A 24,787-nucleotide genomic window follows, 5' to 3' on the forward strand; every position below is an offset into this window, starting at 1 on the left:
ACATCCGCCTTTAAAGAGAGTTCCGAGTGCGCATGAATTTCGTTGACGCACTTCACAGTACATAATTACCGCGAAATGCTCTGATGTGCCATGACACGTTTACCATCAGGTGATGCGACATGCTCGATCCTTTTGTAGCATTTTCCTTGTATAAAAAGCCGTAAAACAGCATCGCGGCGCATGAAAGGGCGAGTGGCTCTTTGTCGTGTGCGGCTGTTTGATGTAAGTGCCGCAATCCAATAGCTCGATTGACTTAATCCCCTTAAGCAATTTGACATTAGGGTTTTTTATGGCCATTGCCTCAGTCTGCTTGACAGCTAGAGTACACATTGGGGCTACTTATAAAGAATATAGGTGTTCTCGCCTAAATTGGTTTTGTATTACGCTCTGCAGCACTATACACTGCGTGCGGTAAACAAAAATGAAACTGTTTCGTGCATTTCTGCTTCCACCTACGTAGCTGATACTTATATGCACACCGAAAAACTGCTGTTTCAATCGTTCCTGATAAATCTGTGCGAGTCGCCGTGGACGAAAAATTCTATTATGAACTCGTCCCGCATCGGAAAAGAACACGGCACAGTCGTCGTCGGCGAAAAAGAAAGATAACAAAATGCATCAGGTAAGCAACCTTGGATACTTGCTTATTATCAAAACGGTGACCATCCAATAAACCAGGCGGGGAAGTTGTTCCATTTAATCTGTGAAATCGTTTCTTTTTGAAAATTATGTTCGTTCTCTTGGGGCGAAAGCAAATTTCCGACGTTTATTTGCAATCGGCAACAGAGGACATGCATAATCCCATGTGCTTGGAGGACGATATACACTCCAAGCGCGTCACTGTCGCGGAACACATCTTAAAGTAACAATTGAGAAGAAGCAAGACACCCACATGAAGTTACAATTTGTGTGCGAGGGTGCATCCTATCAGAAATGCTTCAAACTGGATGATTTTCCTGTTTTTTAAAGCACGTTTACAGCAGTCGAGAGCTACACTGGATGCCGCCATCTCGCGAACAACGTTGCCAGGTTTCAACTCCGTTCTTTGTCCAGATTTCTCAAGCGTCTAAGCAGCCGGAGGCTGGAGGCACATATAATTCGTTGTACCACTGCCACGTTCTCGCGTTGCCCACTGACATTTATGGGCCCAATGGGCAGCTTCCCCTCTAGAGTAAGTATATAATCTACGTGTATAGGAGTGTCCACTGTTTATGAAATTTCTACCTCTGTGCGATAATTCGCATATAAGTGAAACAATCCCTGTGTATGACACTCTGAGGGAGCAGCGCCCAGTGCAAGCCAGGCGCTGTGAGCACGTGTTAACTTGGTAAGCCAGGAACATGTACGGTCTTTGCCAAAAGTAACAAGGCTGCCCTGTTTGCTTCTCAGTTATATACCGGAACATTAATCGCACCCATCAAGCTATAAATCACTGTGAGGTAAAGGGAACCCTTTTCGTCAGCTAAAATATCTTTTTATATTAGGGAAGTCGTAGGCGCTTCACTATATGAGGGAGAAGCAAACAATGCTGTGTAGTTACTTTTGTAAAAAGCTGTACTTACTCTCTGTGCAGTTTTTGCTCAAACATATCGGCCAGAGCTACGCTTGGTTTAAAAAATTAACAGTCTATATCGTCGAGAGCTGAGGTTAATGCGGCTCAGCCACTTTTCTTGGCTGCTTGCCTGCCTTATTTCTGGGATTATAGCGACCCGCGTGACCAGAGGTGTCCACGTTCCCCGCTAAACAGAGCGTTAAGCCAGAGGTTAAGCCCTTCGCCACGCACCACGCCGCTTCTCCCTCGACCACCGCGCCGACGCATCTGCAATTTCGTATCGATAGAGGCGAAAAACTAGACAGGACATGCGACGTCAGTGCACGTGAAACAATATCAGGAGGCAAGAATTGATCCGTAGCCCTTCAATTCTCCGCTTCTGACTCCCGTTTTTCATTCGCTCCTGTAAAAGTAATATTTACGTTGGTTATTAGGAAACACCGTAATTCTAACTTCACGGTGTGCACTAAGTGCAGAAAAGGATACAGGACGGACTGTAAGAAGGACGAGAGGGCGCTGAAGTGGAGTGCTCCGGATTTATTTCGACCATTTGTGATTCCTTAACGTGCGCACGCATCGCAAACTATAGACCTCCTGCATGTTTGTAAACAAACGAGGTGGCGCTGCAGTCGCTAGCGAGCTCGTGGTAGGCAAAAGGTCGGGGAGTGGCGTCGCGGATAGGTGTTGAGCGCGGGTTTTCAAGGCTTGTAGGTGCGTTTCCAGTTTCTGCGAATCATAGCACTGGTCGATGCTTCCAACTTAGTAATTTGTTGAAGTACACGAGCTCGCGTTGGCCACGTGCGGCCTATAAAGAGAAATAGTTTGCCACTTTATTGCATATATGGATAGTAGTAAGCATGTAGAAAGCGTTCCTGCCGTTTATTTATGCGCTAGGCATTGAATAAAACAAGTTTTGACAATCTGCACTAGCCGGAATGATTTTACTTCGGGAGAATAGTGAGGGGAAGTGCTGGCCTTGTTTCGTTGGAGCAGACATGCGCTCATCGTCTGCTGACATACGTACGTGTCGCGCTGTGCGAAAAGTGGGGTCAGCGTCGTGTCCCTGATCTCCTGTCTCGCTTAGCGCTGTTTTTAGCCGCATGACCACGCACCAGCCAGGCCGACTTGTCCTCTTGTTAAGCTGGTCGATTTGGGGAAAATGTCTGATTTCTATAATTACTTTCTTTCCTAGCCCTGAAGTCTAGTTTGGTGACGAAAAATTATAGCAAAATATTGAGTAAAAATTTATAAATTACGCTTTTTGAAGTGTGGTCGTCAAAAATTGTGAGGTAATTTCTTTGATTTCAGTGCCGCATTTCTTTGACCAAAGCGAAAGCGAAGATGCCATAAACGAGGGAATAAAGTTTAAGGTTCGTTTTGTGACTTTTCACATTTTCTGCGACTGGATCACTCACCTTCGTAATTCGCATGAATATCATATGATTCCATTTGTCGCAAATTATACCTGAGACGTTGAGGAGCGTAATAAATTTCTCGATTTTTTCCCAACACGTGCAGTACTGTGTTAGTTATTTCTTGTAAGAAACGTTTTCATGTAACTATGCATGCATAATTACTGATCATATAGAAAAATAACTAATCGCGTCATCGTACAGAACAGGGCTTTATGTACATGCTGGCATAAAAAAAACTGCGCACTATCTACTCAATTATTTGAGACCTTGGCGAGACTTGACGACGGTGTTAAATATAATAACCCAGAACTGCACCAGGTATAGCTATAAATAAAAGGAATTACTGAAACTAGCGTAGGAATTTAATATTTGCACCAAGTTTAGTTACATATCGCATGCATGAATAACTAAAACACTTTTCATTGCCGCGTCCCCTCTCAATCTCGCCACGTGTCTGTTAGTAGCACGCCTGCGGCAGCTTCTTTCCAAACAAGCTTCGCGATCATGTACTACCTCATGAAGCATGACACATGCATGATGCAATGAAAAAGCATATGGCGTTTAGCACATTTAAGGTACGCTATTCTAAGCCCACCAACGCGACCGCGCAAGATTGACACAACTTTCCAGACTTCTCTCTACTAGAATGAAATAATTACGTCGTCATATCAAGAAACAGTTTCAAGTAAATATTAAATATAATAAAACGCGGCAATTAATTATGGTGCGCTATTAACAAAAAAAAAACGCATTCCTTGGGGGCGAGTGAACATGTCGGCGCCCCGTGCACTCCGGATCAAGGTGATAAGTACGTGTGCAGCTGCATATGTCTTTTTTTTCCTTGAGCAGTTATCAGCCTCTATCCTGAAGTTCAGGTGAATGAACGCAGTAACTTGCATGCTATTAAGTGCATTGAGTGGCAGTGCCTATCGACTCCCAGACTTCGCGCTTTACTACCGTGGCCCAATGCTTGTTAGCCAGTTTCCGAATGCGGCATTTATGCGCGAGAAACCTATCGAGGCTAATTTAATATTTTTTATGCTACTACGCGGATCCAGCAGTGACGCAGCTGGTCAATAGATGCTGCTTCTGCAGTGCACAGGCTTGAAGCAGCCGCCGGTAGCTGCAGCAGCTGCGGTAGGCACGGGCAAACGGAACCTGACATGGTTTATGCAAAAAAGCGTACAGGCGCTAAAAGACGAAGACAAGCACACTCAAGACAGGACAGGCGCCAACTTCCAACTAAGTTTATTCATGGAAAAAAACGCTTAATAACCACACCAGCAGGCAAAGATAGAAGCAAAACAAAAACACGCAGTGACAGAGCATAGGAACACGTGCCAAAAGGATCAGGAAATGATTACAACTCTGATAATGACCCACTGAGAAACCTAATCTCTTCTTCTGAGAGCGAGACAGATGGCTTGCTTATGCAGATATGACCCCTCTGCTTGTAATAAGCTTCTATGATTTCACGCTCTAATTTGTCTTTAGATCTTCCGAAGAATTTGGTTTTTTCAAAACCTGGACGACACTTGCAGCTTTTGCAGTGAGTGGCCATGTGGCCCTCATAACCATTTTTTATCTCAATCTTGTTCTGCCTCACTCTTTCATTGTAGCATTGATCTGTCTGGCCAATATATTCCAGACCGCAGCTAAGAGGCACAGCATACACAACGTCCGTAGTGCAAACAGTGGCGCGGATTTGGTGATTAGTTTTGCACTGCCTAACCATTCTTGCTTTGTTCAAAGTGCACACGCGCGACAGCTTGCAAGGAGCAGATAGAACCACATTGACCTTATACCTGCTGGCTACGTTCTTTAGATTGTGCGAAAGCCGATGAATATAGGGAATCACCACCGTCGGTTTCTTTTTTTTCATGAATAAACTTAGTTGGAGGTTGGCGCCTGTCCTGTCTTGAGTGTGCTTGTCTTCGTCGTTTAGCGCCTGTACGCTTTTTTTGCGTAAACCATGTCAAGCTACAACAGACTAGCTCAAATGAAAGTCTTGCTGAAACGGAACCTGTTTTGCCTACCATGCGAAAGTTACTGCTAACATCAGCGCCACCGCATCTTCGTGACGTCGCGGGGTGAAGGAGGTCCATAAGGGCGAGATTTGTATTTCGCCTCCACCGGAACATGTCCACATTGGCTGGGACATGAACCTGCGTCATCGCAGTCCGCATCACAACATCGCATGCACTGAAAAATTCACGGTCGCGGTGGCCGCATTTCGACAGAACCGAAATGCAAGAGACGCCTGCGTGTGCTGAGTGAGGCGAGTACATAGTAAAGAACCATGGTTGTCCAAATTTCTGAAGCGCTGTGTTACAGCGGCTCTTTATTTTTTCAACTGTTTATTCTCTTCCTCGTCTCTTCCCTGACGACGCGGTTCGGGCATCAACTGAGAGCAGGACAGTTACTGCGTCTCTGCTTTATTTCTGTCACGGATCCCCGAAGAACATTTGCGCCGAAAGAATGGACTAGATGACAGGTGTATCCACACAGACCCTCATTTAATACACCCTACGTGACACAAACACCAGCACACAAAACTAACTAATAAAACTAACCCAAAACACAAAGGCTACCAATACACACGACATGAGAAAACCCAGTATACTATAGCGTTCGGCGGTCGTAATCACGGTTCAGTGCTGATGAAGCGCTGGATGGGTCCAGTCAGTGGCATCAATAGAGCCGGCGTCGAGGTGCAGTTCGAAGAGCTCAGGCTGGCGTCGCTGGCGGCGTAGCTGGCGGCGTCGTACGAGCTCCCGGTCCAAGTGCCCGTGGAGACGATGCTGTGGATGTTGGCGTTGTGGACACCACCCGGATGGGTGGCAACAGCGCTAGAGGCCCCCCCGGCAATAGCTGGTGGTTTGCGTCAGCCGCTAACTCCCCGGAGCGGGCTCAGGAACGGCAGTAATTCCACGGTGCCGCGCCGTAGAACTCGAGATCACTGGAGCAGTAGCCGGTTGCCCTCTTCCAGCCGAGATGTTCCTGACCCGCTGAAACCTCCACTGCTCTGTTCTCCCCACCCCCGTGCCACGCTATCCCTCGCGTTTCATAACCTTGGCGTTGGTACACGCCATCCTTGTAGTCTTCGTCTTCGTCTTCCCTTCTCCGCCAGTCATCTCTTTCCACCTCACCGAAGACTCCTTCATCTTCTTTATTCTTGGGTTAATACACGTCATGCTTATCGTCATCCTCGTCGTCTTCTCCAAATTTCCTTAGTTTATACTTCTATTTCAAACATCCTGCTTCAAAATTGTTTAGCTTATAATTTTATTTGAAACATTGGTTCTGTAAGAACCGAAACAACAGCGACCGCGGAGACTACCACCGTGGCCATTGCCATTAGGCATTACGAGTCCCAAGGCCAATAGGCTCATGTGATCACAGACTCGCAACCCGCGTGTCGAAAATTCCTGACAAACAAACATGCTCGAGTCATCATCAACCGAGCGGGGCCACAAACCGTGCTCGCTTTTATCCCTCTACCTTCCCGGTATAACGAACGCCTCGAGTTTCAGCGCCTCCAAAGGAGACACTTCCTTCCACTTCATAGGAAATTAGACACCCCAGATGCCGTCTCTTGCTGGTAGATACAGAACACGTTTCCAAACTTCCATAAACTACATCTCATGCACCCAACTTTATACTCCGACACCTCTCTCTGGTGCCAGGCTCGCCCTCGCTCTTCCACATTTCGTGGGGCTGTGGGGCCAAACCAAACACTCCACAGACGGAAAAAAACGTCTTTCGAGCGGTGGGATGCGCTGCTGACCAGCGATAACCTGGAGCACCAACAGACCCTCATACTACAGGTCCGCAGAGAAGCTCGAGCCAGTAGAGCCCTGGATCAAGTTTTTCCTCATCCCCCTCTTCAAGCTTCCTATCACATGTGACAATTTCACAACCAATTTTCAATGTCCTACCCTAAGCCACCGCGGCAATGAAAACGCTCTTGAGGTGTCCACCGCGAGAGTTACTGCGCCCTTCATTTATTCATAGGATTTTTTTTCCACGCTACCTTGAAAACCTCGATTTCCTCTCTCAGCCTGCTCGAAATCTACTGGAGCAGCTGTTATCTCTTGCTCTCAACACATCGCCTTCTACCTATCGCTGGCTTGACGCCGACTTCTTATCTCTCTCTATTCCATGTTCAGCATGCATGGCATGCGAATAGAAGCCGCTGAGCCGTAACTCCCTGGTTCGAATCCGACCGCCGCAGTCGTGTTTAAATTTAGGCGAAACGAAAAAAAAGCGCCTGTGTCGTGGTGGCACTAGCCCGGGCCATCGCGGAAGCCATGGCGGTCCCGGACTAGTAACCTCCCTTGAATTTGTAAGGGTCAGGCTTTTAACGTTTGACCCAAAATCCTCTCTGCACATAGTCCAATAAAAGTTTACTACCACCGCCACCACCCGTGTGCTCGACGTCAGGGCGCGTTCAAGATCTCCCGGTGGTTGAAATTATTCCTGAGCCCTCCACTACAGCACCTCTCTATTCTTTCCTTCCCTTAGTCCCTCCTTTATCGCATCCCTTTGGCGCTGTTCAGGTGTCCGCTGATGAATGAGTCAGATACTGCGCCATTTCCTTTCACAAAAAAAAAACAATTTTCATTTCATTTCTTTCCGAACGAATGTTGTCACTTGAGGGAAGCCCGCTTTTTAATAAATCTATTTATGAAGCTATGCAGCAATGTGCATTTTTGAGTATCTGGTGGAGACATATTGCAAACGGCATGCTGGGTAGGTAGTGGCTTCCTGGCCCTTTGGGACTGCGATCTAGGGGCTATCGCCTATTGTGTCTCGAGGTCCTTGTCACAGGATCGCATCTGTCGCTAATGCCATCGGCGTCCCTTCGGCGGACGTGGCTGTTGCGTTGTGCATCTATACATTCAATCTTTTCGCTCGCATCTATTTGAAGTCATCTCCCCTACCCTGTTTCAAATGGCAATGACTCCACTTTCCCTCCAACTCAAAAATACCGCGTCTGCAACATACCTACTAAGCAGATGATCTCACCCTGTGCTTGACTCACGGGGCGCCAGGGAAGCAGAGGTAATACGTTTGTCCGGCATTAACTTGTAAAACGATTACATTGGACAAGCCGGTCTTGCAAAAGCACCAGAAAAATCAATTGTCCTACAGCCTACTAAATGCCAAAAGGATCACTACCTCTTAATTCACGTTCACATCGAAGCAAACCCAATTCTTCGGCTCTACTCTTATAGGAGTACTTCGAGTGCAGCTTCATGAATCCTCTGCACACGCTAATGTTGCTTCCACAATCCACAGTGGCCAGCAGAAAACACGCATGATCCGCCGCACCGTCACACGCCATGCACGACTGAGACACTGCCAAGCGAGACAACTCATACTCGCCTTAGCTCTAAACAAAATACTGTACACTGTGCCTCTCAACTCTAAACACTCTCATATAGAATCGGCACTTATTTGTATGCTGTATGCATATGTGGGGCGCGGCGGCACCGCAGAGAACATGTTGCTCAACCACCCTCTTCTATATCTTATTCTGTGTTTTCGTATAAGTGACTTGGTCCTGTTGGTTCTGCCGTGCCCAAAACAAATGTGTGAGAGGTTAAGTGACTATCTGGCATTTTTTGAAGCATCTTCTTTTGATTGCTTGTGACAAAGAATGCAACCCAGGGACTAATGTGCAGGAGGCTACAGCTTAAGTACGTAAAATAGCCGCTGACATCAATGCAGTTAAGAAGAGAAATAAGATCGCGAATGAGTCCCTAGCAGCCATACAAGTTAAACTTGAGGAGCTGGTAAACCTCGAGAACAAAGTAGCAAATGTTAATTGAGGACATAATTGTGGGTCTGGAACACAGCATTAGACATCTAGTACGGCAGGTTGATGAACTAGAAATCCTCAACAGACGGTCAAATATGATAATTTAAGGCTTTGAAGAAGATGCACAAGAGACCACTGAATGCTGATTACACGAACAAGAAAAAGGCTTGTTAACATTTATTTAAAAAAGTGGTTCATCATGGTAAAGTGTCTCAGAAAGTAATGCGACTTTATTTATTTATTTAGTCCTCAAATTCCCCTTGGACAGGGGTTTTACATGAGGGGTGGTCGGCTTCACAGATAATTTCAAGGGTGGGTGGCTTCACAAAAAAAATTTGCAATAGCCGTCCTGAAATTTGTCGCACTAGAGTGATGAACCGCTTCTTCCGGCAGATCATTCCAGTCTTTCGCTGTTTGTGGAAAAAACGAGTGATGGTGCGATGATATGCGCTCTTGCGGCAGGTATACAGACTTGGAATGACCGGTCCGGGATGAATAGTGGTGAGCGGGAGATATAACGCTATTATCAATTGGAAAATGAAAGAACTTATGGTAGAGAACCAGCCTGGCTATTTTACGTCGCGTTTATAGATTGCGAAGATTTGCATTAGATTTTAGAGCTGTGACACTACTAGAGTTAGAATAGTCAATGAACATAAACCGAGCTGCCCGGTTTTGGATCGATTCATTTGAGTTAGAAAGATTAGTCTGATGAGGGTCCCAAACTGAGCCTCATATTCTACCTTGGCCATTATAAGGGTTTTGTAAGCAAGGATTTTTACGGAAGTGGAGCAGAATTTAACATTTCACCTTAGAAAGCCGAGAGTGCGGTTAGCCTCGTTAGATATCTTTGCTATATGAGAGGACCATGAAAGATTCTGTTTTAAAATAAGACCTAGATAATTATAAGATGTTAGAGAGGATATTGCTGTGCTACCAAAAAAATACGTGGGCACTACGTGAGAACGGCAGCGGTGAACAGTGAATAATGACGTTATGCTCACATTTAAAACCTTAACCAAGTTTTACGTTATTTTTATAGTGTTTGTGTGTCGCGTTGAAGAATGAGGGCATCTGAACAATCGTTAATCGGTCGGTATATAACATAATCATCAGCAAACAGACGGATGTTAGAAGATATATTGTTAGGGAGGTCATTGATGTAGATAAAGAGCAGTGGGCCAGAACGGAACCCTGAGGCACACCGGAAGTCACAGGAGACAGCGCAGAGGAATGGTTATTTGCGAAAACGAACTGATGACGGCCGATCAAAAAACTACGTAACCAGTTATAGACTAGGTAATGAAGATTTAGGCGTGAAAGTTTCAATAAAAGTCGATTATGAGGAAGCTTGTCAAAAGCTTTCTCGAAGTCTAAAAGCAGTGAATCTACATGTATTTTGAAGTCTAGGTGAGAGCTGATGTCATTGATGAAAAGTGCAAGTTGTGTATCGCAAGATAAATTCTAAAGGAATCCATGCTGACTGGAATGAAAAGAGTTGTTAGAAATAAGAAAATTCATGATTTTTCTAAAACTGATATGCTCCATGAACTTAGAACAAGCGCTAATTATGGAAATTGGCCGGTAGTCAAGACATGATGATGATCATTTTTAAAGAACTGGAATGACCTTACCTGTTTTCCAATCCAGCGGCACCACTCCAGATGAAAGAGACTGTTGAAAACTGTACGACAGGTTGACACTGGTAATTCCTTTGGCGTTTTTGAGTACTTTGGCGTTAGTGTCTTCAACTCCAGCTGATAAGGTTAGCTTCAGTGATTCGATTATTTTCAAATGTCGTGAGGTTCAAAAGTGATATCTGGCATGCCAGGGTGTTGGAGGTTTAAATAACAAAAGAGATTACCTTAGGGTTCTTTGGTGAAAACTAAACAAAACGCAGAGCTTAGAGTGGTTGCAACTTTGGTATCAGGAATAGGAATGTCGTTTTGGTCAAGTGTTCTCATGGGGTTGGTACGAAGCATATCAAGAAGTGAGGTAGGAAAGAAAGATCGCTTAGTTTTTGCAGCCAGAGACTGAAACATTTTAACTGCGCTGCGGTTCTTTTCTTATGCGCTTGAAGTTTTACTTTGTTTGACGATGCGATAGAGTCATTTTATTTTATTGTTAAGGCGCTTTAACATATTATTGAACCAGGGGGAAGACGGCCGTTCGGTTACGGTAACTGTGGGAATATGGGCTTTGATTAATTCCTGTATTTGATTTAAAAATTAGCCAGTCATCTTCAACTGAACGACAGGAGACCGTATCAAGAAAAGAGAAACTAAACTGAGTTAACTTTTCCTCGCAAGCCATGTAATTACCTCTGTCGTAGAGGATTATTTTCTTCAACTTTTTCGGGTACGCTCTACGTGATTGATAAGTAGCGTGAATTACGGCATGATCGCTGAGCTCGGGCAAAAAGGTAGCGCAGAAAGGTAATCAGGGTGTATGGTGAACAAAATATCCAGCAGACCGAGAGACATTATTATGCCTTGTTGGGGAGGAAATAAGCTGTGAGAAGCCAAACATAAGGCACGTGTTAAGAAATTCACTTTCGGTGTTGTTTTTGGACTTTGTTAGTGCTATGTCCGACCACGTTATTGCTGGAAAGTTGAAATCCCTGAACGAAAAGATTGGTGTGCTAGGAAAGAGATGTGCCAGAGTGCAAAGTGCCGCGTGGAAAAATTGACAAAGTTTGGATCGGCGTGGTGGTGGGGGGGGGGGTCGGTAACATGCTCCTAGTATTAAAGGTGGGCGGGACATTTTAGCGCAAACGAACAGTATTTTCAATGGAGAGGAGATGTCAATTTTAAAGCAGTGTATACTACGGTTAGGTGCTATTAGCACCCCTCCACCACGCTTCTCATCGCGATCGCAGTGGAAGATATCAAAGTTAGGTAAAGCAATTTGAAGTTCAAGATTGGCTATGGCAGAAGTTAACCAGGTTTTACTTTAATGACAACGTTGCTATCTCTAGTGGAAACAAGGTTAGCAACTGAGTCAAGCTTTGGTAGAATGCATTTAATGTTAGTATATGAAACGGAAGAAGGACATTTTTCTGGTTGCTTTTCAGACCTAACACTGAGCTTTGCAGGACGTTCAAAAACTTTCTCTGTAGAGTGATCATAAACATAGGTAGTGTGTTCTATGGTCAACCTGTCATGACGAAGTTTGTAATATTTACCTTTGGATTTCGCAAATTCAACAAGCTTTTTCCGGTCGAGCGGAGTGTTCGTTGAATAGTCCGATGACACACTGAAATTGGTGTTTTTCAGTTTACCCGCGTTTGCCAGAATACGCTCTTTAACATTGAAATGTGCGAATTTAACAATTATTGATGTTGTTTTATTGACGGCGAAAGAGCCAATCTTGTGTGCCCGTTAAATGTCGACACTGTGTAAATCGGTGTGAGGCTTTGTTTTGCCGAATTCAATCACCAAAAACTCCCATTCATTTCAAGTTTCTTCTTGGTTATCTGATATGCCATAGAAGAGAAGATTTTACCTACGGGCCCTATCCTCGAAGGAATCCATTTTTGACGACAGGTGGAAAAGTTTGTCTCCATTTTCATAAGCGACAAATTCTACGTCATCGAAGTTTTCTTACAATGCAGGAACGGAGGAACAATCTTGTTCAATTTTAAGAAGCCGGTAACGAATTTCTTCGGATTCCTTGTCATTTTGTGATAACTTTGCGTGCATTTCTTTCACTGCATTGAGTAATGATAACTGCTCTGATTTCAGTTCTTCGAGTGCATACAGTATGTCACCAGTAGTTTCAGTGGATCGAAGATTAGGGCCTGGGTTTAAATCGACATCACCCAACAAAAGTAACAAAAGTAGAGCATTTATAGAGCAAAAATGTTGTGACATTCTTGCAGTTGACATCATTCTGCTGCTGTGTGCCCCTGTTACAATGGCAAATAACTTCTTCCCCGAAGGTTTCCGCAGGACGGATGAGCTATATGCTTTACTGCGCAACAAAAATGTAAATCTGGCTGCGGACTTCGATTCACATCATGTTATATGGGGTTTAAGGACTGACTACATCGGGCATTTACTTCGGTCTTGGATTTCAGCAGATGTGTGCTGTTACAACAGTCGCACCATAATTTACATGAGGGCTAATTCTCATTCCGCTGTCGATTCAAAAAGACAGTGAGATGAACTCTATCAATTTTTTTTTTGTTAGCAAAATCTGATAGCTCGGCATTTCGTGGCTGTGTTGCCGCTTGTCCGGGAGCGAAAGATTCATTTATTTCGAAGAAATTTGGACTCGAAGTTGAAAAAACTTTACCGGTCATTTCGATCCACACTCGGCGTCCTCTCATGATGTCACGGCGCGCACTTATGACGTCATAGGACAGAGTGACGTGAAACGTGATGTAAGCGCAGACTCAGTGATTTCTGAGGCCTAGCGGTGCGGTCTAGCAGCCCCCTAAATGAAAGCTACCGCTGCCGCACGTTGAAGGCATCTATCGGGGGTCGCTACCGTCGTTTTGTTTACGTTTGCTCTGGAGTCTTGCCAGCGTTACGATGGATCGCGTTCCCGAACCCAACAACGAAGTTCCCGCAAAAACTCCCACCTGCATTTCAGCGACCTCAGCCCCACAGAGCGTGCGACCATTTTGACGGAGGATGGTTAGGTTAGGCGCCGGCTGGTCATTTTTCTCATCTTCAGTGAGCAGACGTCGCTAATTAAATATCTTAACCCCAGTGCGTGGAGTAATGAGGGGCGATGACAAGGTCGGCGCGCCGCACCCATCGGAGGCCGGCCGGAGCTTTGGGCTAATGGAATGTGATTCCTTGAACGGCGCTGTTGAACGGTGCAGCAGGCGCCGTTGAGGAGGTTTCCCAAGTTTGCTAGGGCCAGGTTATTTACTTATTTATTTATTTTGCTACAAAAACGGATGGGTGCTCAAAGGCGCTCGCGTTTAAAGTTTGCGCCTTAAAAGTAAAACCGACGCACGAAGCTTCAACGGTTTCTTCGGGTTTTCGGAGGCACGGGGTCCACTGGATAGGGCTATAACGCCCACTTGCATGTACCTTCAGATATGTACTGTGAATGGATTAAATTAGCCGAAAACTCGAATGGAACAGCTCTGCCCAACTACAGAACCTATTGAATAAAGCCGCAAACAAACGAGTTGGAGGAGAACGCAGTCACGGTCTTAGCAGGTTCCTGATCTCTTTTTCTTAACTGCCTTGTATCCTGTCTCGCGTCAATAAAAACGATATCTGTTAATAATTTGTAGTTTACTGGCACAGCCGGGAATGTTTCGCCACGCGAGCGTAAGAAGTACAAAGCGTACTTTAAATTGCTAACCGCCTTGTGCGATCACCGAACATCGTGCCATTATATTTTTTCGTCGACCGTGGCAATCATCAGACCAGCCTTAACACGCTCCTTCAATGGTTAACTAGCACTTAAAGTGGCACTTGGAGTCCCTCTGCTGCTCGGCGCTTGTAAACCGAGGCGCGTCAAAAACAAAACAACGCGGCACGCAAAGCTCATCGACGCGAAGCGCCATAAAAAACTCGAAACTCTCCTGGCCGCCTGTGGCGCCACCAAGCATCGGTTTTCTTTGCTTCATTCAGGTTGCCTTTTGTCTGTCCTCATTGCGTGATAAAAGTACACTATCGGTTTCAAAACAAAACCTACTTGAATACTGAACCGCGCAACTTTTTTTTGTCAGCCTCAGAGATTAGTAGACCCTATCGAGGAAGGAAATTTACTCCAAGGTGGCGTCTCTTATCCTATGACACCGTCACTCTTGTACTTGCGAGATTAGCCTGTGGCGGCGATACCTGTTTTTCGGTTCGTCCTATTTTCTACCTTACAAGACCTTTGTTTTCAATAGGAGTGGCGTTTTTGTTAATCAACAGCTGGTACTCTATCGATACAAGCCAACTTCAATTTCTCCTCAGTGTCCCTTTAACGTAAACTGTTATTGGAATTAGGGTATCTTCGTGGCCTAGAATTTACTACGGTATGTCAAGTGACCGCTGCCCAATCTCTTTAACCTTTGCATGCAGTCCGCTTAGGGCGACTGGTAACGCACAAAAGTTTGTCGATAACACACTGGTCAAAAAATATCCAGGTGAGGCCTTTTCGTCTTTTGTCACCTCGGATAAATCTGACCGGGGTCCTCAAGCATTAACTTCTTTGTTAAACGCCATTCGGCGGTAAGTGTTTACAGTTCAGTCAGCCGTCAAAAATAATACTCCGAGCTGGCGGAATGAAGACTATGAAAAAGCATATCGAAAAGGGGGGGAGGGGGTGTCAGAGGTAAGCCGCATGGAAGAGCCTAGTGCATTAACAGTGCCCTAATGACTGGAGAAATTACAAATTCTTTTCAGCATTTTTAGAACAACGATATCTAAGGCTAAGGATGAATACAGTAAAAACATGAACACCTATTTGTCTAACACAGTCAACCGGAAGTCCCTCAATAGATACATGAAACGAACTAACGTGTGCTCTCTTCTCATATCAGCCGCCGTGGTGGCTGAGTGGTTATGACGCTCGGCTGCCGGCCCGAAAGACGCCGGTTCGATCCCGGCCGCGGCGGTCGAATTTCGATGGAGGCGAAATTCTAGAGGCCCGTGTGCTGTGCGATTTCAGTGCACATAAAAGAACCCCAGGTGGTCGAAATTTCCGGAGCCCTTCACTACGGCGTCCCTCATAGCCTGAATCGCTTTGGGACGTTAAACTCCCATAAACCATAAATCTTCTTCCCATATTCTTTCCACAGTGTTGCCCCTCGGGAAGAAGACCAACTGGAGTCCATAGCTCAAGGCCTCGCTGCGCGTTTTCATGCTCGCACTAGCTTTCCTTCATCCCCATTTAATTTGGGCGCACCCTTCACTGAGGTCTCTATATTTGATTTAGCATCTGTAGTAAATTATCTGCAGTCTGCTGCCCCTGGAGTTGACGTAATACCCGCTGGCATGCTAAAAAGACTCATGCAAGTCTTTGCCCGGACCTGTCGCAGATTGTCAATACGGAGTACCCGCTGGCATACTAAAAAGACTCATGCAAGTCTTTGCCCGGACCTGTCGCAGATTGTCAATTGGTGTTTGGAAAAAGCCTGGATCCCACATAATTGAAAAACAGCGTATCAATGGAGGCGAAACTCTAAGGTGCCCGTGTGCGATTTCAGTGCACTTTAAAGATCCCTAGGTGGTCGAAATAATTACGGAGTCCTCCACTATGGTATCTCTTTCTGCCTTTCTTCTAATCCCTCCTTTATTCCTTCCCTCACGGCGCGGTTCAGGTGTCCGCCGATATGTGAGAGGTACTGCGCCATTTCCATTCCAAGAAAACGAATTTTGAATTCAAAATATTTCTTTGCTAAAAGTCCAGAGAAAGGGTTTCGATCTCGACAGTATTCGGCCAATTGCATTCACTTCAAATTTGGTTAAGCTTGTAGAACGGGTAGCCTTCAGCGGCCTCACGAATCATGCTCTGTCTCTTCAAGGCTTCAGCGAGGCTCAGATTGGTTTCCGCTGTGGGTGTTTGATTTGGACCGCGCATATAGACTGCGAGAGCCGTATTAGGGTTGCTATGAAGCAAAAAGAGGTGTCAGCTCTGGTTACTTTGGATATTGAAAAGGCCTATTAATACGTTGAAGACAGCATTCTGCTTCAAATTAGATAGATAGATAAAGAGGAGGAGGGAAAGGCAGGGATGATAACCAGAAAGGGGTTCCGGTTGGCTACCCTGCACTGGGGAAGAGGGATTAGGGGACTAAGAGGAAGAAGAGAGAAGGGAAAAAAGGCATAACACACACACGCACAACGCTGTCACAATTTGTCACTCAATCCAGTCGCTCTCAAGTAGGCAAAGAGTGCCTTGTATGCCTTGAGGGCAGTCGACTGCTGTGGCCATGGACCGAGGATCTTTTGCTCTGTTAATGGGCGAGGATCGAGGCGGTCCAGGGCACAACACAGTGTATGTCTTGCGCTCGCAAATGAAGGGCACTCACAGAGAAGATGAGCGATGGTCTCCTCACAGCCACAGCTCTCACAGGCAGGGCTCTCGGCAATCCCCATCCGGATAGCATAGTAATTGGTGAATGCAACACCGATCCATAAACGGCATACCAGTGTTGCGTCGCGACGTTCTAAGTTACGTGAAAGACGAAGGCTCAGTTCAGGGTCCAGTGCCTTGAGGCGGAGGGTGCAAAACTCTCCCGTGTTCCACGCTGAAAGTGTGAGCTCCAGCGCCAAAGGGCGAAGCCCACACGCAGCGCCATGTCTCGATATTGGGATCCTCACTGGAAGTCCGTAGTTGTGATCAGAACGCGCAGCCACATCGGCCTGATGATTAACGTTAATACCACAGTGTCCTGGCAGCCATTGAAAAATGATGTCATGACCTTTGGAAACGGTGCCGTGGTACAGTAGACGGATCTCAGCAACAAGTTGCTCCTGCGACCCGCGGCGTAGCGAAGCTTGCAGGGCTTGAAGGGCTGCTTTATAGTTGGTGAAAACCATCCATTCTGCTTCAAAAACTTCCTGACGTGCAACCGCCTTGGTACCTCTTCGCGTGGATAAGGAAGTTCTTAAGGAATCGATCATTCTTTTGCACAAAGGGTGCGCTTATTTTATAGGTGTCCCACAAGGCTGCAGTCTTTCGCAGTTGTTGTTTATTATACTAATGTGGGAAATCCCTATTCACCCTGTAGTCAAAGTTTATGTGTATGCTGATGATATTGCTTTATTCGCTTCTGGCAAAAACATTCATATCCTGTATAAATTGTTGAAACAGTATTTAAATGCTCTGGAAATTTGGCTGGACAGCCTGAAGTAAACTTTAAATGTGAACAAGTGTGCCATCCTTGTTTTCCCGCAGTCATCCTCTCTTTACATTTCTTTATCGTATCACTCTATCCTGTTGCGCAAGTTTATTCAAATAAATACTTGGGTATATTATATGACCCGCAGTTAGACTGGCGGCCCGAAATTAGAAGCATTTAAAAGGCGAGCGTGCCCTTGGCTGGTTGGCGATGATCAGCAACAAAAAATTTGGTATGCGTCGGGACGCTCTGCTCTTTCTTTATAAGAGCGATGTACGACCCATACTTGGAGTTGGCTCTGTTCTCTTTTCTGGGGGCCCAAGACACAAGCTTGAACTCCTGCTTGTTATGAAGCAAAGCGCTATGCGCCTTCGTTTAGGTCTGCCTAAATCAGTGGCAAATGCTCTGCAGTACGTGTAGCCACGGATACCTGATCTAAATTTGCGGTTTCATCTTCTCACTGTGCAGACGTTTTTAAGGTCTCTGGAACCTGTCCCTGTATTGGCAAAGCCCATATTTACAACGAACCTATGTCTATTGTTTGGTACTTTTTGGCCTAGGTATAAGTTTCAAGTTGTGTTCACTAAATCCTTCCTGTAAAAATTGTCTGCATCATAAAATTATTTAGTACAAGTTAGCCACCGCCGGGCTGACACTTTAGTCTCCTTAGACGACACCCTACCAGGGAATGCTATCAATCTGCCTGCAAAGGTATTAAATGGGCTTATTGAGAAGTATCTGAATGACTTTCCTAACCATATTGCCGTTTTTACAGACGCCTCCCAGCAAAATGTGGGCTAGGAGACAGCGAAAGCGGCAGCATGCTGATCCACTTCTTATTCTTCACGCAGTTCTGCGCCTGCCTCGCTGGTGCCTTCGTCGGGACTACAGCGGCGCCTTGTTTCCTTGCGCTACGGACTTCAGTTCCATCGCCATCACCAATCCTACACGTGGATGACCTCTGTGCGAGCGTGGACTGCCCTACCTTTCCTGTAAAAGACAGCACGGGTGTTCCCTCCACTGCGCAACCTGGCCGAGCATCTCCCTTCGACGATGTCATCTTCGATCTACCGGTCATCTTAAAGCCAAGTTCTGTGACGTCACCTACGGATCGTATAAAAGCAATGCCTACACAGCGGTCTGCCACTGGGCTAGGAGAGAGCGAAAGCGGCAGCATGCTGATCCGCTTCTTATTCTTCACGCAGTTCTGCGCCTGCCTCGCTGGTGCCTTCATCGGGACTACAGCGGCGCCTTGTTTCCGTGCGCTACGGACTTCAGTTCCATCGCCATCACCAATCATACACGTGGATGACCTCTGTGCGAGCGTGGACTGCCCTACCTTTCCTGTAAAAGACAGCACGGGTGTTCCCTCCACAGCGCAACCTGGCCGAGCATCTCCCTTCGACGATGTCATCTTCGATCTACCGGTCATCTTAAAGCCAAGTTCTGTGACGTCACCTACGGATCGTATAAAAGCAATGCCTACACAGCGGTCTGCCACTGGGCTAGGAGAGAGCGAAAGCGGCAGCATGCTGATCCGCTTCTTATTCTTCACGCAGTTCTGCGCCTGCCTCGCTGGTGCCTTCATCGGGACTACAGCGGCGCCTTGTTTCCGTGCGCTACGGACTTCAGTTCCATCGCCATCACCAATCCTACACGTGGATGACCTCTGTGCGAGCGTGGACTGCCCTACCTTTCCTGTAAAAGACAGCACGGGTGTTCCCTCCACTGCGTCTCCCTTCGACGATGTCATCTTCGATCTACCGGTCATCTTAAGGCCAAGTTCTGTGACGTCACCTACGGATCGTATAAAAGCAATGCCTACACAGCGGTCTGCCAGTGGGCTAGGAGAGAGCGAAAGCGGCAGCATGCTGATCCACTTCTTATTCTTCACGCAGTTCTGCGCCTGCCTCGCTGGTGCCTTCGTCAGGACTACAGCGGCGCCTTGTTTCCTTGCGCTACGGACTTCAGTTCCATCGCCATCACCAATCCTACACGTGGATGACCTCTGTGCGAGCGTGGACTGCCCTACCTTTCCTGTAAAAGACAGCACGGGTGTTCCCTTCACTGCGCAACCTGGCCGAGCATCTCCCTTCGACGATGTCATCTTCGATCTACCGGTCATCTTAAGGCCAAGTTCTGTGACGTCACCCACGGATCGTATAAAAAGCAATGCCTACACAGCGGCCTGCCAGTGGGCTAGGAGACAGCGAAAGCGGCAGCATGCTGATCCGCTTCTTATTCTTCACGCAGTTCTGCGCCTGCCTCGCTGGTGCCTTCATCGGGACTACAGCGGCGCCTTGTTTCCTTGCGCTACGGACTTGAGTTCCATCGCCATCACCAATCCTACACGTGGATGACCTCTGTGCGAGCGTGGACTGCCCTACCTTTCCTGTAAAAGACAGCACGGGTGTTCCCTCCACTGCGCAACCTGGCCGAGCATCTCCCTTCAACGATGTCATCTTCGATCTACCGGTCATCTTAAAGCCAAGTTCTGTGACGTCACCTACGGATCGTATAAAAGCAATGCCTACACAGCGGTCTGCCACTGGGCTAGGAGAGAGCGAAAGCGGCAGCATGCTGATCCGCTTCTTATTCTTCACGCAGTTCTGCGCCTGCCTCGCTGGTGCCTTCATCGGGACTACAGCGGCGCCTTGTTTCCGTGCGCTACGGACTTGAGTTCCATCGCCATCACCAATCCTACACGTGGATGACCTCTGTGCGAGCGTGGACTGCCCTACCTTTCCTGTAAAAGACAGCACGGGTGTTCCCTCCACTGCGCAACCTGGCCGAGCATCTCCCTTCGACGATGTCATCTTCGATCTACCGGTCATCTTAAAGCCAAGTTCTGTGACGTCACCTACGGATCGTATAAAAGCAATGCCTACACAGCGGTCTGCCACTGGGCTAGGAGAGAGCGAAAGCGGCAGCATGCTGATCCGCTTCTTATTCTTCACGCAGTTCTGCGCCTGCCTCGCTGGTGCCTTCATCGGGACTACAGCGGCGCCTTGTTTCCGTGCGCTACGGACTTCAGTTCCATCGCCATCACCAATCCTACACGTGGATGACCTCTGTGCGAGCGTGGACTGCCCTACCTTTCCTGTAAAAGACAGCACGGGTGTTCCCTTCACTGTGCAACCTGGCCGAGCATCTCCCTTCGACGATGTCATCTTCGATCTACCGGTCATCTTAAAGCCAAGTTCTGTGACGTCACCTACGGATCGTATAAAAGCAATGCCTACACAGCGGTCTGCCACTGGGCTAGGAGAGAGCGAAAGCGGCAGCATGCTGATCCGCTTCTTATTCTTCACGCAGTTCTGCGCCTGCCTCGCTGGTGCCTTCATCGGGACTACAGCGGCGCCTTGTTTCCGTGCGCTACGGACTTCAGTTCCATCGCCATCACCAATCCTACACGTGGATGACCTCTGTGCGAGCGTGGACTGCCCTACCTTTCCTGTAAAAGACAGCACGGGTGTTCCCTTCACTGTGCAACCTGGCCGAGCATCTCCCTTCGACGATGTCATCTTCGATCTACCGGTCATCTTAAAGCCAAGTTCTGTGACGTCACCTACGGATCGTATAAAAGCAATGCCTACACAGCGGTCTGCCACTGGGCTAGGAGAGAGCGAAAGCGGCAGCATGCTGATCCGCTTCTTATTCTTCACGCAGTTCTGCGCCTGCCTCGCTGGTGCCTTCATCGGGACTACAGCGGCGCCTTGTTTCCGTGCGCTACGGACTTCAGTTCCATCGCCATCACCAATCCTACACGTGGATGACCTCTGTGCGAGCGTGGACTGCCCTACCTTTCCTGTAAAAGACAGCACGGGTGTTCCCTCCACTGCGCAACCTGGCCGAGCATCTCCCTTCGACGATGTCATCTTCGATCTACCGGTCATCTTAAAGCCAAGTTCTGTGACGTCACCTACGGATCGTATAAAAGCAATGCCTACACAGCGGTCTGCCACTGGGCTAGGAGAGAGCGAAAGCGGCAGCATGCTGATCCGCTTCTTATTCTTCACGCAGTTCTGCGCCTGCCTCGCTGGTGCCTTCATCGGGACTACAGCGGCGCCTTGTTTCCGTGCGCTACGGACTTCAGTTCCATCGCCATCACCAATCCTACACGTGGATGACCTCTGTGCGAGCGTGGACTGCCCTACCTTTCCTGTAAAAGACAGCACGGGTGTTCCCTTCACTGTGCAACCTGGCCGAGCATCTCCCTTCGACGATGTCATCTTCGATCTACCGGTCATCTTAAGGCCAAGTTCTGTGACGTCACCCACGGATCGTATAAAAAGCAATGCCTACACAGCGGTCTGCCAGTGGGCTAGGAGAGAGCAAAAGCGGCAGCATGCTGATCCACGTCTTATTCTTCACGCAGTTCTGCGCCTGCCTCGCTGGTGCCTTCGTCGGGACTACAGCGGCGCCTTGTTTCCTTGCGCTACGGACTTCAGTTCCATCGCCATCACCAATCCTACACGTGGATGACCTCTGTGCGAGCGTGGACTGCCCTACCTTTCCTGTAAAAGACAGCACGGGTGTTCCCTCCACTGCGCAACCTGGCCGAGCATCTCCCTTCGACGATGTCATCTTCGATCTACCGGTCATCTTAAAGCCAAGTTCTGTGACGTCACCCACGAATCGTATAAAAGCAATGCCTACACAGCGGTCTGCCAGTGGGCTAGGAGACAGCGAAAGCGGCAACATGCTGATCCGCTTCTTATTCTTCACGCAGGTACATTTTCTTGAAAACGCACGTTGCGTCCGCTCTGATGGCAGATTTTTGATGCTGTTTCCTCTCCCACACAATCGCCGTTTTCGTTATGTGTCTGTATCGGTGTATTCACAGCTTGTTTACTGCATTTCTAGTGTTCTCTTAAGCGGAGATCTGGAAACTAATCCTGGACCCTCTCACAGCAATCCCGGTTCCAACCAGGCACACGTTCTACATCTTCTTCCGTTAATGTTCAAGTAGCAAGCACTGATGACGCTTGCTCCACTTTCAATCAAACAGCTATTAATGAAATGCTTGCCGAATTGCTTGCGGGCCAGAGAAAAATGGCCGAAGATATTGCAGATATAAAACGTTTCCAGCAGAGAGTGAACTCTCGTTTTGAGGCACTTGAATCACGAGTCTCTGCTCTTGAGTCAAGCTCGCCGACCTCGAACGGCGACGCAAGCGACGGGGCCGTGCAACGCCAGTTGAATTCGTTGTCTGAGGTTGTTAGCAAGCTTGCTTCAAGAAATGATGAGCTGGAAAACCGTTCTCGCAGAAACAATCTTATATTTCACGGTCTTGCTGAAGAAGATGAAGAAACTAACAAAGCTCTGTTCATTGCGGTGACTAAGGTATTCATCGACAGCCTTCAGTTGGATTGTCCTAAAATAGAAAGGTATCATCGGCTAGGTAGAAAGCAGGAAGGGCGCCCTCGTCCTGTCATCGTCAAGCTACTTGACTTCCAGGAAAAAACTCAAGCGTTAAAAAATGCTCATAGGCTCAAAAACTCAGGCATTAGCTTATCCGAGGATTTCTCTGCTCCCGTTCGATCGACCCGGAAAAAAATATGAGATGCAACGCAATCTTATCGTGACAGTGGCTCGAAGGTTTATTTGCGTTATGACCACGTGTTTATTGATAGCGTGCGGTACAACTGGGATGATGTTGAGAAAAGTTTGGTCAAAGATTCGAAATCAACGCCCCCGGACACTGCTGCTGCTAATGCTACTGCTGCCAAGCCACCCACAGATTCTGACTGAGGGGACACCGCCGCCAACCTTCGTGTTCTGAACATGAATGCCAGAAGTTTAGTAAACAAGCTTCCAAATTTTATCTCTTTAATCCTAACTCCTTCGCCTGATGTCATTGCGGTCACCGAAACGTGGCTACATGATGGTATAATTGACTCTGAAATAACTCCTCCAGGTTTCGTTGTAATTAGGGCGGACAGGCAGCATGGGAAAGGAGGCGGTGTCGCTCTCTTCATTAAGTCTAGTCTGAAATTTGTTGAAATTTCGGTCCCTGTCGATATAGAGTCAACTTGGTGCAAACTCTACGTAGGTAACAAATCGTTTTTTATCGGTGCGGTGTATCGACCACCAGGCACTTCCGTAGACCACGTGCATTCTTTAAGTAACTTCTTACATTCTCATCATATCAACAATCCAAATATAATTATCCCAGGAGACTTCAATCTTCCCGGAATTCAATGGCATACAATATTCATTACTGGTCAAGACATTGCAATCAGTAACGAACTTGTCAATTTTTCTTTGTCATTTGGATTGAAACAGATAGTTAATAAGCCCACGAGGTCTTCGGCAATACTGGATCTGGTATTTTTAAGCTCTTCTTTTTTCGCGACGAATTTTACATGCGAAGTCGTCGAGGGGATATCCGATCATAACGCTGTTCTTGTTTTGATCCCGTGTTTTATTCCTTCCTCAAAACTAACTTATTCAACATTTCCGGATTTCAGTAGAGCAGACGACGTGCCTATCCTGGATTTATTAAGTGACGTATTTGAACAGCTTCAGCACCTCAGCATATCATGTGACGTGAATTCTTTAGTAACATTTTTCGAGAACATTGTGAAGGTCTGTATTCAGCGTTTTGTTCCATTAAAAACTAAAAAGCAAAACCATTGTATGCCCTGGATAACAAGAGACATACTGCATCTTTCTCGCCGTGTTGCCAGACTACGCGTTTCCAAGCGCAGTGGTAACCCTGAACTTTTGCAACAGTTCAGCGACGCTAAAGAAGAACTCCGTGCCAAAGTTCACTCGGGAAAAGATTTTTACTACAGAAATTCCTTGCCGTAATTAAGAAACACAATCCCCGCAAATTTTGGGCATCCATATTGCCACAGAGCACTAGTCCCAATACCTTCATTATTTATGATAAGCCGGTCTGTGACTCATTAGCTATAGCTACTAGATTCAACACATATTTTCAGTCGGTATTTACAACAGATAACCTTGAAATGATTACTTTTCCTAGCAACTCTCAATGTTCTGTCGATGATATTTCAATAAGAGTCGAAGGTGTTCTGAACCTCATTCTGAACATAAATGTGAAGAAAATAGTGGTCCTGATGATATCCCTAATGTATTTCTGCGATGTTACTCTCTTTGGACCAGCCGCTATTTGACTACCATCTTCCAGAAATCGCTATTATTCGCAACCGTCCCCGTAGCCTGGA

The 24,787-nt window shown here is 46.9% G+C and overlaps 1 pseudogene; it reads left to right on the top strand.

The window, feature by feature from the left end:
• The window catches only part of LOC144121997 (uncharacterized), a 36,909-nt pseudogene extending 13,564 nt beyond the window's left edge, over window positions 1–23,345 (top strand).
• Window positions 23,346–24,787: the final 1,442 nt, after the last annotated feature.

Source organism: Amblyomma americanum, chromosome 1 (assembly GCF_052857255.1).
Source record: "Amblyomma americanum isolate KBUSLIRL-KWMA chromosome 1, ASM5285725v1, whole genome shotgun sequence".
NCBI lineage: Eukaryota > Metazoa > Arthropoda > Arachnida > Ixodida > Ixodidae > Amblyomma > Amblyomma americanum.